The sequence below is a fragment of the Hemicordylus capensis genome, chromosome 2, assembly GCF_027244095.1.
Source record: "Hemicordylus capensis ecotype Gifberg chromosome 2, rHemCap1.1.pri, whole genome shotgun sequence".
Lineage (NCBI taxonomy): Eukaryota > Metazoa > Chordata > Lepidosauria > Squamata > Cordylidae > Hemicordylus > Hemicordylus capensis.
Window position 1 is genome coordinate 128,534,473 of NC_069658.1, and position 14,309 is coordinate 128,548,781.

General features: G+C 47.2%; 1 long non-coding RNA gene across 3 annotated transcripts in view; it reads right to left on the reverse strand.

Moving 5' to 3' along the window:
* Positions 1-14,309, reverse strand: part of LOC128342362 (uncharacterized) — a 58,894-nt gene that overhangs the window by 251 nt on the left and 44,334 nt on the right. The window lies entirely within an intron of this gene.

The following is a 14,309-nucleotide window of genomic DNA, read 5'->3' on the forward strand; positions in this document are numbered from 1 at the left end:
CATTGACCTGATTAAGCAGATAAACAATATTATCCCAACATCGCAGACAGAGGGCTGAGGTTATGGGGGAGAAAGAGCTGAGGTTAGACTGTCTTGCCTAAGGGCAGCTAGTGTGTTCACAGCAGAAGCAAGATTTGCACAGAGTAATCCATAGCCTGTAGCCACTAAATTACACCACCTCTGGATTTTATTTTCAGTTGCCTTCAAAATTCACCCAAATTGAAACTGACATGCATGTAGAGTAGAGGTAGGCACCCTTGTGGCTGGGGATGATAGGAGTTGTAGTTCAACAATAGCTAAGTTTGCCTACCACTGAGGTAGAGGTTTCTGATCAAAGATACAGCCAAAGAATGTCAAAGGGAGCATATGACGTATATATGGCTGCAGCCCTTAAAATAACGATGATCCCCACAGTCTCCAATGCTGGTTGGAGACCTACATGGAGCGTAAAGCAGGAAAAGTACCTTTTAAAGTAACAGTTGTCAAGATAGGCAAGTGGCAAGTTGGTGAGGTAGTTAGTTCCAGTGCTCTGGGTGGAGTGAGTGCCTACTGTCCCTTGCCCCACCTAGGTTCCATGTAAGTGAAGGGATCAGGAGGGGCAGGAGAAGACAGGAAAAGGCAAAGGAAGGGCAGGGGTGGTGGTCCCCGACTGCATATTGAAACACTGTTGGAATTCCTACCCAGTTTGTGGGGGATGGAGGCAGTCAAGCCATTTTCTTGTCTGACTGGGTTGGATCTGACAATGTTAAGTGTGCACAGCAGTGACGCAGCCACCACTGGGTAGGGAGGGACAAATGTCCTTTGGCTGCCGGGGTTGGAGGTGCTGCCATGGCATCCTCTTGCCCCTCTCCCAGCATATCCCCTTGTCCTCCTCCCACACCCAGTTGCCAAATAAAGCGCTCCTTGGCTGGGAGCTTGAGGTGTGGCCCCTCTCCTCCTCCTTCCCAGCGAACCAATGGCTGGCTGGATGCTTTCTTTCCCCCCTCACTTTGAGCAAAGAGGAGAAAGCAAGCACCCAGCTGGCCCTTCATTTGTTGGCTGAGGGAAGGAGCAGGAGAGGGGCTTTGCAGCTCCTTCTAAGGGTGGGCCATGTCCCCTGAATCTGACATTGGCACAGGGTGCGTGGCTGGCACATGTGTAGCTGTGCAGAGAGCAGCCACTAATGGGATCCTTTCCCGAGGGCACTGGCAAGCTCCCTACACCCCTGGTGCATGGGCCACACATGCATACACACACATAGTACAATATCTTGGCAGGAGTGTTCATACATCCTTAAGCCACTCCCAGTTTTGCCCTAAAACAAGTCTGAGTACAGCTCTGCCTATGACGAAATGTCAACACAAAATCTGTGGTTCAGTCTCAGCAGAAATGCACAGGGAATTTGAGGGGAGCAAGAAGAGTTTCAGTACAACTTGTGACATTCTGAATTCCATGCTTCTCTCTGAAATCCATATAAAACATTGATGCAGGCTGTTAGTTGACCTGTACATTTGCCTGTCAGCCATAATGGATATCCTACTGGGAGTTTGGGATTAGTGAAGAAGTGCTCCGAGCAGCTGCTGAGAGCTAGTTTGCCACCAGATTTCCCCTCAAGAAAGGTGCTGAGATGGATTTGGACATTCCTGCTTGGGAGAAACATCCCATGAATTTTGATGGAAGCAAAAAAAAAAAAAAAAGAGTTTCAGGACCTTTCTCAGGAATGGAGAATATCTCTCCCCTATTTCTGTAACTGAATTGCAATGGTTTGTGGGGGGCGGGAGCAGGAAAGCTACCTAATAAGTTCATGCCCCCAACCTGCTGTAGCTTTTCTAAGAATAAATGGAAAGATAACCTCAGAATGCTGATCCCATTCAGGCATTGATTTGTTAGAATAAGAAACTTTGCAGAAAGGGGCTGACTGAGGGGAAAAATGGCTTTATTGCACAGGAATAGCTGGCTGGTTTTATGTTTCTGAGGAGAGCATAAAACTGCAAGCATAATATGCAAGTCCAATTGTTTCGAGACGTTGTCTCAAAAACAAGCATAAACAGAAGCCTTAATGATCTTTTAAAGTGCCCTTTTATTGGGGAGGTAGTGAATGTGTGCTTTAAAGCCGGTTTATGTAATTTTGCCAGTGACTCTGACCATGCAGAGGTCAAGGCAAGCCAGTATCGATGACTCTATCAAAATAGCAGCTGCAAGTAAAGCAGAGCGAATAGTTGACTCATTGTCATGCAGAGTTTAATTAAAAGATTAAGCTTGGCAAAAGGCATCCAAAGGTGCAGGCACAAAAAGGGCAACTCTGTGTGAAATTGTCTTTCTTGGCACATAGGACTCACGAAGCATGGGGCCTGTGGTGGTCTGAATGCCGACAGACAGCTGCAGTGGGACTTTTGCCGCCTAAAACAAAAGCGGGATTCTTCACCTGGTGTTCCTTTGCAGGATAATATTGCCATCTCATTAAGAAAAGATGTCTTCATTTAAATGCCCAGGCATAATTAGGGAAATTCAAAGTTCACACAAAAGCTCTGCACAACAGTTTTTGGTGGTAAAAGAAAAGGAGGAAGAGGAGGAGCTGTATTCTCCCAAACAGCTCGGAGCAGGATGGAGACCGAAAAGGTGAGGATTTAATTGCAACCTGATGAGGATTTAATCACAATAAAAGGCGAGGATTTAATTGCAATATTTTCAAGCAGTTCAGGTTTGACAATATTGTTTTCAAATTTGAAAGATAACAGTCTGCAAAGTTTTGCTTCATTATGTAGACTTTAGCTTTCTTCACCTCTGCAACTCCTGGCCATGGGCATCTCCCTTATCACCTCCCACTCCTCAGATCAGACTAAATGAGACATCAGGTTTACATGATTGGATCTCCCATCCCTTTAAATGGTAGTAGGAGAAAAAGGTGTGAGAGGCTGATCCATGTCGGAGCTGATCCTTTCCTCAACACCATTTCCCCAGTGAAAATTACCCCCAGCTGTCATTTGCACCTCCCAAGAATTATTGAGATTCCTTCAAATTAGTGTGGGATCCTAACCTTACTCACTTCTGCACCTCTTGGCCATATGGTGCTCTCCTAACTTGGTTACCATGCCCTTCTCAGTCTCCTCCCTCTGCCTTTCGTCTCTTCAAAGACTGCTCAGAAATTTCAATTGGTTAAAAACACAAATGCTAGATGTAGATGAGGCTTGAGTATTCTGCATGCATTTTATCTAGTTTGTAACACTTACACTGGTTGCCTTCATTTCCAGGCCCAATTTAACCCTCACCCAGATTTTGGGGTGCATTTCTACCCCCAGCTGCATAAAGCTGCATAAACAAGGAAACCACTGCACGTTCCTAGCTATGTTCTTGTTGTCAAACTCTTACCTGCACTCTGGTATGCAATATATCCACAAGAATGGCCCCTCAGCACTTATGGTATTTGTGTTATTAATGAAAATATGACACAGGGTAGAAAACTACCACGAAATGAATGGGCAAAATGAATGGGTGGCTTCTATCCTATTCCCATGTTAAGACAATTAGGAGAAAAACCACCCCAGAAATGAATGGAATCCCTATGGTGGGGTGGTTTCTATCCCATTCCTATAAATCAATTGGGATTAAAACTACCTCAGAAATTAATGGGCTTTCTATGATGGGGTGGTATCTATCCCATGCCCATATTAAGACTTTTGGGATGGGGGAAAACACCTTGAGGCTATTCACACGATGGGGAGAAATCGGGCTGGCCTCCGCTAGCCTGATTTTGCCCCATCGTGTGAACCACTGGACTCGGCTGAGAGCCCGGTAGTTCCTAGGTGGATAACCTGCCTAACTACCCCTGCCCTAAAACCAGGTTTGCAGAGCAAGCACTCCGCAAACCTAGTTTTAAAGATCGTGAGTAGCCGCAGCACGGCTCCACGCCGCAGTTACTCACAAGTAGACCCCCGAGGGGAGGCAAAAAGCCGGCTCCGGGGGCCTCCCCAGTATGCCCTGCGCACTCATGCAGGGCATACTGGAGCTTCCAGGGGCCGTGTGGCCCCCGAGCTCCCCAGCCTCCGCTGGCTCTGTCATGGAGCTGGCAACCGTGTGGGCAGTTGATCTGGCCACCCAGGGCTCCCGCTCTGCTCATGTACAGCAAGAGCGGGCTTAGCCCGCTCTCCCCGCTCACCCTTCCAAACCCGGTCTCACTGTTCGTGAGACCCGGCTCCCTGTCTCTCTTTGGAAACTTCAGTTTCATTTCCCTTGATGAAGATGTTGAGCCCTTTCTCATAACCAGTGAGAAAGGGCTATAGGGTTATCAGGCAGGAAGCCTGAAGAGCTTACCTCCCTGCACGTGAGCAGTTTCCGTTCCTGGGGCAGGTGGATTGCCCACCCAGATGATCAGCGGCTTCTGCCAGTAGCTCCAAGGGTTGAGGTGCCAGGAAGCATCACCATGCATCACCCACCCACCCCGCATCCCCAATAATGCACAGCGCAAGTGCATGGTGTATTATGGGGATCCCTCCTCCCCAGGTCTGCTAGCCATGGCTGCTTGCAGCCGCGGCTGACAAACGATCCAAAAAACAAGGCTAAGGGAGTGCTTGCTCACTTAACCTCATTTTCGTGGGAAGCTCCATAGGTGGATTTGCCACCGTGGTGCTGCCAGGATTGGGCCAATCTCGGAGGCACACACACACACACATGTAATAGCAGGCTGGTTTGACTTAGCCCCATTTTGCAGGCATGTGTGAATAGCCTCAGGGGCTATTCTGACGATCACAAAAATCGGGCTAGGAAAGCCTGGTGGTTCTGGAGCGGCTAACCCACTCCTGTAGCCCGCCCCTTAGCCCAGGTTTGCGGAGCGAGTGCTCCGCAAACCCGGGCTATCTGCTCGTGAGTAGCCCTGGCGTGGCTCCGCGCCGCGGCTACTCGTAAGTAGACCCTTGACCAGGAGGCTTAAAAGCAGCCTTCCAGCTAGGGGGTCTCCCCAGTATTGCACAACTAGCTTGTGCAGGGCATACTGAGGCTTCCAGGGGCCGTGTGGCCCCCAAGCTCCCCAGCCCCTGCCGGCTCCGTCACAGAGCTGGCAACCATGTGGGTGGCCAATCTGGCCGGCTCATCTGCGCGCTCGTCTGCAGGGAGAGCGGGCTTAGCCCGTGCTCCCCACAGTTTTTTTAAAAGCGGGTCTCATGGATCGTGAACCAGTCTGAGGCATTGCATCATTCTGTGCTCTCGAGTTAGGGCAAATGAAACCAATCCCTCCCATAATATCAGGCCTATTGTTTGGAACAAACAAATAGATCAATTTCAAACTGAAACCTGAGATGGCCTGGGATAGATGGAGCTACGTAGGCTTGGGAAACAGCAAATGGAGGGTTGACAAGGGGGTTCATCGGGGAAGGACAGGGGTGGAGTTGGGAAATAGAAAAGGAAATGGGAGGCTTTTGAAGGGATGTGTGGGTGAAATAGAGGTATTTAAAGGTGAACATAAGAACAGCCCTGCTGGATCAGGCCCAAGGCCCATCTAGTCCAGCATCCTGTTTTGCACAGTGGCCCACCAGATGCCACTGGAAGCCACAGACAGGAGTTGAGGGTGTGGCCTCTCTCCTGCCATTACTCCCCTGCAACTGGTACTCAGAGGCACCCTGCCCTTGATGCTGGAGGTGGCCCACAGCCCTCCAACTAGTAGCCATTGATAGACCTCTCCTCCATGAAGTAATCCAAACCCATCTTAAAGCCATCCAGGTTGTTGGCTGTCACCACGTCCTGTGGCAGAGAGTTCCACAAGTGGATCACACATTGTGTGAAAAAGTACTTCCGTTTGTTGGTCCTAGACCTCCTGGCAATCAATTTCATGGAGTGACCCCTGGTTCTAGTGTTGTGTGAGAGGGAAAAGAATCTCTCTCTCTCCACTTTCTCCACACCATGCATGATTTTATAGACCTCTATCATGTCTCCCTGCAGTCGTCTTTTTTCTAAACTAAAAAGCCCCAGGTGTTGTAGTCTTGCCTCATAAGAAAGGTGCTCTAGGCCCCTGATCATCTTGGTTGCCCTCTTCTGTACCTTCTCCAGTTCAACAATGTCCTTTTTAAGATGTGGTGACCAGAATTGTACGCAGTACTCCAAGTGTGGTTGCACCATAGTTTTGTATAAGGGCATTATAATGTTAGCCTTTTTATTTTCAATCCCCTTTCTAATGTGTGCGGATCAGTGATTGGTGAACAGTGCTGAGGTAGGTTCTGGGTTCTCCAGTGAGAGGCAGGACCAAGATAGGTTTAGTCTGGCATGAGGAGGCACTGAGTAAAGCAACTCCCTCCCTTGCAATTTGAGACCTTGAGTGTGTAAAAGGTAGCAGGGACCATCATGAACCCTGAGGGAGAAATCAAAATGTTGCCTAAACTCCTGAAGAGCCACTGCCATTCAGAGTAGACAATGCTGCTGTAGATGGACCAATGGTCTAACTCATTAGGCAGTAGCTTCATGTAGCAGTGCTACATTCCTGGGGCTGCCCTAACAGATGATGAGCAGCTGTTGGGTTTCTGAAGTGCTGTCCCTTCTGGCAACACATGCCAAGAAAGCCAAAGAAGTACTGTTTGAAAATATGATGCTGCTGTGATACAGAAACATCCTACCCCCTAACAGGTGCTGTTGACCTTTGGAAGCAAGCTGGAGAAGGACTGCAGTAGGGATGTGCACAGAACTGGTTCCGTACACTTCTGGGAGGGTGTGTGTGGGGTAACTTTATGAGGCAGGGAAGGTGCTGCCTACCTGCCAGCCCCCGCTCCACCACTCTTCATAGACCAGTGGTCTATCTAGCTCAGTATTGTCTTCACAGACTGACAGCGGCTTCTCCAAGGTTGCAGGCAAGAATCTCTCTCAGCCCTATCTTGGAGATGCCAGGGAGGGAACTTGGAGCCTAGATGCTCTTCTCAGAGTGGCTCCATCCCCTAAGGGAAATCTCTTACAGTGCTCACATTTCTAGTTCCCTCCCTGGCATCTCCAAGATAGGGCTGAGAGAGATTGCTGCCTGCAACCTTGGAGAAGCCGCTGTCAGTCTGTGAAGACAATACTGAGCTAGATAGACCAATGGTCTGACTCAGTATATGGCAGCTTCCTATGTTCCTATGTTCCTAGCTCAGTATTGTCTGCACAGACTGGTGACAACTTCTCCAAGGTTGCAGGCAGGAATCTCACTCAGCCCTATCTTGGAGAAGCCAGGCAGGGAACTTGGAGCCTAGATGCTCTTCTCAGAGTGGCTCCATCCCCTAAGGGAAATCTCTTACAGTGCTCACATTTCTAGTTCCCTCCCTGGCATCTCCAAGATAGGGCTGAGAGAGATTGCTGCCTGCAACCTTGGAGAAGCCGCTGTCAGTCTGTGAAGACAATACTGAGCTAGATAGACCAATGGTCTGACTCAGTATATGGCAGCTTCCTATGTTCCTATGTTCCTAGCTCAGTATTGTCTGCACAGACTGGTGACAACTTCTCCAAGGTTGCAGGCAGGAATCTCACTCAGCCCTATCTTGGAGAAGCCAGGCAGGGAACTTGGAACCTTCTGCTCTTCCAAGAGTGGCTCCATCCCCTAAGGGGAATCTCTTACAGGGCTCACGCTTTTAGTCTCCCATTCATACACAACCAGGGCAGACCCTGCTTAGCTAAGGGGACAAGTCATGCTTGCTACCACAAGACCAGCTCTCCTAATTGAAAGACGTGCCAATAGCGCATGGGCACATCCATCAGTGACATCAGGGCAGATACCTCCTTGCTGCAGCCCTGAAATTGTTGCATGTGCAGGATAACCTTTTGCCCAGTGTAGAGCTGGCAGAGGATCTCTTGAGCAAGGGGTTTGACCTATGTAGCCGTTATGAGAAACAACAAGATAGACAGACCCCTAAAAATGCAACAAATACCACATCCACAAAAGGAAGCACCATCATCTGTGTTTGGCTTGGATGGATAGCAGATCATGGTCTTGTGTCTACCCAAGAAATGTGTGCCCAAGGACTGCTGACAAGAAACCAAGCAAAAGATGTGATGATGGTGGGAGACTGGCCTGCAAAAGGCACTTGACCAGCTCCCAGAGCCATGATGCTTGCCTTCAGGTCAATCACAGAGTGTCCTTGCAGCTGAAATGCTGACAACTGAGCTCTTGAAGTACGGATCCTTATTAGTGTGGGGTGAAGCATTCATTTTCTTAGCTAAGAACTCACATTCTCAGTGAGTCGTGCAGTTACATGGGCACGATGCTTGGGATGTGGGGGTCACTGCTGCACTCCCTTGGAGTGAAATTATAGTGGGTTCTCTGGCCTGAAAAGTGGGGGGCATCCAGTGGGAGCAGGAAGTCCTACTCATGTGTAAAAAGATGACTCCAGATGAGGGTTAAAGTGCCTGCTTAAAATCCTATATAATTTGGAAGCAGATTCACTCGCAGACTGCCTATGTCCACATGAACCTATCTGCTTCCCTGCCCACCACTCACTGAACTTTGTTTGATAGGTGTCAGCGATAAGGCCATTTTAGTGGTGGGACTGAAAAAAATGAAATTATCTGAAATGCATCAAGTTGAGGAAAAAATGGAGGGAGAGAGAGAAATAACGTAGCATTCGGTACATCTGCCAGTTACAACCTGATGATCTACTACAAAAAGGTGCCTTAGTGTATGGTCAGGTGTGTGTGGAGAAACCATGTAAAAAAAAAAAATTCTGATGTTTCTCCTTGAGAGGAATCCTGAAATACTCTTTTGAATATCACTTTGGAGACATTTCAGTTCCAATGTACAGTCTCATATTTGGTTCCCTGCAAGTAAGCAGAAAAGTCACAAAAATTCTACTATAGAGCAAACACTCAATTGGATTTGAAAGCATTAGCTCCAAATTAAGTTAAGAATGTTTGTAAGAGTATGCAATATCCTAGTTTTGAATGCTGATACATCAACACAGTGACATTAGAGAGGGAAGCGAATGACCAATGGGGCTTTATTGTTTTTATTAGGAAGCAGCAGGTGTTCAAGATGAGAACTCTGTTGCAGCCTGAAGAAAGCATGTCATATACTTATTTCAGAGTGCAAGGACACCAAACAAAGTCACTTCTACCATTCTTATTTGTTCCTCTGTCTGACTGGATGACTATCATGGTGGCACTCAAAAACTTTGAGACATTGAGATGAGTCTCACGATCGGTGAGACTCGCCCAGAGCGGGTTTGCGGGGGGGGAGTGGGATAAGCCCGCTCTCCCTGCAGATGACTGGAGGGGAAGCCCTGGGCAGCTGGAACGGCCGCCCACACGACTGCAGGCTCCGTCATGGAGCTGGCGGGGGCTTGGGAGTTTGGGGGCCACAGGGCCCCTGGAAGTTCCAGCATGCTCTGCGTGAGTGCACAGAGCATGCTGGAGAGACCCCCGAGCCGGGAGGCTGCATTTTAGTTACTCGCTTTGAGGTTCTCACGTTCTGCTAAAATTGGGTTAGGCTCCCCTAGCCTGATTTTAGCCAATCATGAGAATAGCCTCATTGTATTTCATTACCACAGTAAACATGAAGCGATACAATTTAGCTATAAGACAAGTAAGCCAGTGGGCCTTTTGAACAGATATGCAATATATATGCCATCTAGGGCTGTGTGTTTAATTTTGGATACAAAACATTTTGTGCCCAAAACAGGCCATTTCGGCTGTTTTGTAGCCGAAACAAAACACCCAATGCTCAAAACAGAAAATCCCTGTTTCAGATACAAAATGTTTTGTTGTTTCAGCTGTTCTGGAACTCCATTTTGCAATCGCGAAAAGTCTTTCTCCTTCAGCCCCCATTTTTAGTTTTGACATCTGTTTGTATTTCCAGCCCTTCCAGCCTGCAGACTGGCCAACAAAAGCATGGGACGATCTGCTGGCAATTGCCTCCTTATTCCTTTTAAGCAAATTTGAGGGTAAAATCTACCCTCAATGGCCAGTGCGGCAGTGTGCACACTGTGTGGGGCAGTGTGCATTTCATTGTTGTTGTTTCACACTGTTGTGTGTAGATCAATTGCATTTCTGGGGGGGTGGGATGTGGATGTGCATGACCTTTGGAAATCTGCCTGGTTCTTTGCAAAGCTTTGCTGTTGTTGTTAATGTGTTATGTTGATGTTATTTGAGGTGGATTTGGGGCAGAAAGGGGGATTTGGAGCAGAAGAGTGGGTCAGGTGGTAGTGCCCCAATGGGTGCCTGATGCCACCCATATTCCAAAGGAATTGGGAAAAGGGCTGATTTTTAAATAAGTTCTGAAGTTTACATGTCTTTGGGGAAGATTCGGGGTAGAAAGGGGGCATGAGGGGCAAAACAGTGGCTTGGGTGGCAGTGCCCTGAGGGGTGCCTGGAACAACCCAGATTCCAAAGGAATAAAGCAAAGGGCTGATTTCTTAGGAATTGTTGAAGTTTACAAATCTTTAAACGTTTTCCCCCTAGGGAATAATGGAAGTTTCAGCAGACCCATAACTCCACTTGGAGGCACTGGGGTGGCCAGGAGCAAGTGGTGGTGTAGTGCACATAGGGTGCTAACCTATGGGTGCTGGGTTCTGTTGTTTCTGAGGTGTTCAGAGTGTTGATTCTTTGGTAGCATATGAGATTTTCAATGACAAACCATGAATCCACTCTCATATGCTACCAGAGAATCTACACTCAAAACATCTCAGAAGCAACAGAACCCAGTACCCCATGGCTTAGCAACCCATGGGGTGGTTAGCACCCTATGTGCTTTACACCACCACTTGCTCTGGGCCACCCCGGTGCCCTCCAAGTGCAGTTATGCGGCTGCTGAAACCTCCATCATTCTCTATGGGGAAGAACCTTAAAGATGCGTAAACTCAATGAAATCTTTAAAAATCAGCCCTCTGTCCAATTCTTTTGAAATAATTCTGGCATCTTCCTTGCCCCCACTGGCACTACCACCCACAGTACTCTGCTCTGGGCCACCCCTTTCCCCCTGATGTGAACCTATACTTAAACCTCCATTATTCCCTATGGGAAAAATCTTAAACTTCAATAATTCACCAAAAATCAGCCCTTTGCCCAATCCCTCTGCAATTTGGGTGGTAGTTTCCACCCATTGGGCACTACCACTGCCACCCACTATTTTTGCCCCAGGGCCATTTTTTAAAATTCAAAATGTTTCAGATTCGGATTTTGCAATTTTGAACAAAGAACAAAATTGGGGTGTTTTGGATTCGAGCCAAAAACAAAACAGAAAAACAAAACAAAACACACAACCCTAATGCCATCAGCTGTTGCTGAGTATGAATGCCTGAAACATGTTAACCAATATAAAATCATTTCCCAGCATTATGTCCCATTCTTAACAACATTTCAGTGTAGTATAGAATGGCCACAAAGGGGAAGCAAGTCGACTCTGAAAAGATAAAGAGACTTGATTTTTAATGACTGGGGTCAACAGAAGCAGGAAACAGGATTAGCAAAAAAAACCCCACAAAACAGATATGTTGCAGGGGCACAACCTGCCTACCATGCTTGACTCTCTGTGTGTGTGTGTGTGTGTGTGTGTGTGTGTGTGTGTGAGAGAGAGAGAGAGAGAGAGAGAGAGAGAGAGAGAGAGAGACAGACAGACAGACAGACAGACAGACAGACTTTAGAGGGGTAGCCATGTTTGTCTCTTCCAGCAAAAAGCAACAAAGAGTCTAGTGGCACTTTAAAGACTAACAAATGTATTGCAGCATTAGCTTTTGTGGACTTGATCAGATGGGTGAAATGCTACCCCATAGGGGGTTGTTGTGAGGAGAAACTTAAGTATGTAGTACACCACTCTGGGCTCCTTGGAGGAAGAGTGGGATATAAAATGTAAATAATAATAATAATAACAATAATAATCAGCTGTTGTAAAAAGATTGCACAGACTGACTACAAACAAAGGCATGACAAGGTAGCAGGGATGATACACTGGAACATCTGCAAAAAATACAAGCTACCTGTAGCCAAAAATTGGTGGGACCATAAAATTTGAATAAGTGGTAGAAAATGAAGATGCAAAAATATTATGGGACTTCCGACTACAAACAGACAAACATCTGCCACACAATACACCAGATATAACAGTAGTTGAGAAGAAAGAAAAACAAGTCAAAATAATCGACATAGCAATACCAGGGGATAGCAGAATAGAAGAAAAGGAAATAGAAAAAAATAACAAAATACAAAGATCTACAAATTGCAATTGAAAGGCTGTGGCAGAAAAAGACCAAAATAATCCCAGTGGTAATTGGTGCCCTGGGTGCAGTTCCAAAAGACCTTGAAGAGCACCTCAACACCATAGGGGCCACAGAACTCACCATCAGCCAATTACAAAAAGCAGCTTTACTGGGAACAGCCTATATCTATAACAACAGCAACAACGTTGACAATAAAATTCAGTCATCCCAGGACCTTTGGAAGGACTTGATGTCTGTATAAAACAAACCAGTCAATAACACCTGTTTGACTGTGTAAATAAATAATAATAATAATAATTTTCATTTTCAATAATTTTCCCACAAAATTCTTAGTTTGGCTGGCGGCAGCTTATTGCTTGCTAGTGAGGATGGCAGGTGTCCTTTTCCACCTTAAACAAACAAGCACCTATTTCATGTTGCCCTTCCTTTCCTTTCCTCCAGCTGAAAAATTCTTCTTTGAATGATGTTACATCATGCTGTTGTGTCATTCAGGGGCTTTCTGGGAATCAAACAGAAGCCAGATGGAAGGGGCCACTGTCAAGAGCGGGATGGGAGGGTCAACAGGGCAGACGGATCTGAAGAACCTGTGCCGCCTTGCCTCCCAGAGCTGCCTAACCCTCACAGGGGATGCCTTGCTTGCCGACCCCCACTGGCCAGCTTGCAGCAGCACATGGTTGTGGCACTGCCCATCCACAGCATGGTGCACAGCGCTCCTGCCATCTGCTGCTGCTTCCCAAGCCCAGCCACTGACCGTGCTGGATGGAGCAGGGCTGGAGTGCAGGGGCTAGAGCTGGCTGGAGCGTGGGAACACCTCTGCCATCGCGGGGGGTGGAGTGCGTAGCGGGCAAGCAAAGGGGCCAATTAAGGGGCAGCAGAGGGAGCAAAGTGGCAGGCAGAGGAGTGTCAGGGTGCTCCCGAGTTTCCACCCAGGCCATCTTCAGCCTTGCCATGACACTGGTCAAGGCTCCTAGTACTTTATGCTACATTTGCCACCCCTTGCAAAGGTTCAGCATAAGTTATATGCATATAGAAAAACAGTCCCTGCCCTTCATGATAATGGCCATCTCACTGATATGTATGAATAAGAGCCTGCAGCACACAGTCAAATAGGCTGTATCAGTTTAGTGCAGCAGTTCATCACATATGGCTGTCCCATTCTGACAACTGCCATCATTCTCCTCCCACTTTGAACTTTTGCATTTTGTAAAAATTTCTTCTAGGAGAATTTGCTGGTGCCATTTTTCAAAGTATGGCATGCATGCGCCACATGCACACTGATGGGATAACTTGCTTGTAATGGAAATTTTATTCCTAACCTTTGCCACACAGCAGTTGTTTCATCCTTATGGAGCATGAAGAATTTTTATTTCAGCTAGCCAATATGTCTTTTGGTGTTCACCTCTGTAATAGATGTTGCATTTTTCTTCTTTATATTTAATGCTGCTAAGCCCTTGGCCACACTGATCTCATGTGGCCATGAATTAGTTCCACGGGTTAATGATACCTTATGGAAAACATATTGCCTCCTTTTTAAGATGTGAGTATCCTGGCTTCAGATTCCAAATGTGCATATGCCATTTGCCTTCTCTTTGGAAAAAGGAGGGTGCGGGGAGTGAGCGGGAGGGAGGGAGACCCACCCAATATGCCTTCCTGTTGTGTTTGCATACACACACACACTTGTGCACAAATGCCCTTTGGTTTTAGCCAGAGCTTGGATAGATTTTTCTTAAGCCCATGAAGGTTCTCAGTTCACATGCTGAGCAAATACATGGGTGGAGGTTCTCCTCTGGCTGTCTGGCATGCAGATGAAAGCTCCCTTCCACACACATACAACAGTTGGCAAGGCAGGAGAGATTTGGAGGGCTGACTTACTGTCATCTTCTGCAATCCCTTGGAGGAGAAAGGAGCAACAGGAACTGCCAACCCTGTTCCCACCCCATACCAACCATCCTCAATAGCCGCTGCTTGTATCTTATCTTCACAATAGCAGCCTCCTTTCATAGTCAGCACGGATGAACTGTTGCTTTTATCAAACAGCTGAGGAGGACAGATTGGTGTACAGGGAGCAGCAATGGCAGTGTTCTCTTTCCCTCTTTTTTATTGTCCATGGATGTTGGATGAAATCATGACCGCATCTGCACATAACACGAAACGGGGGTTGAAGGGGCCAGATAT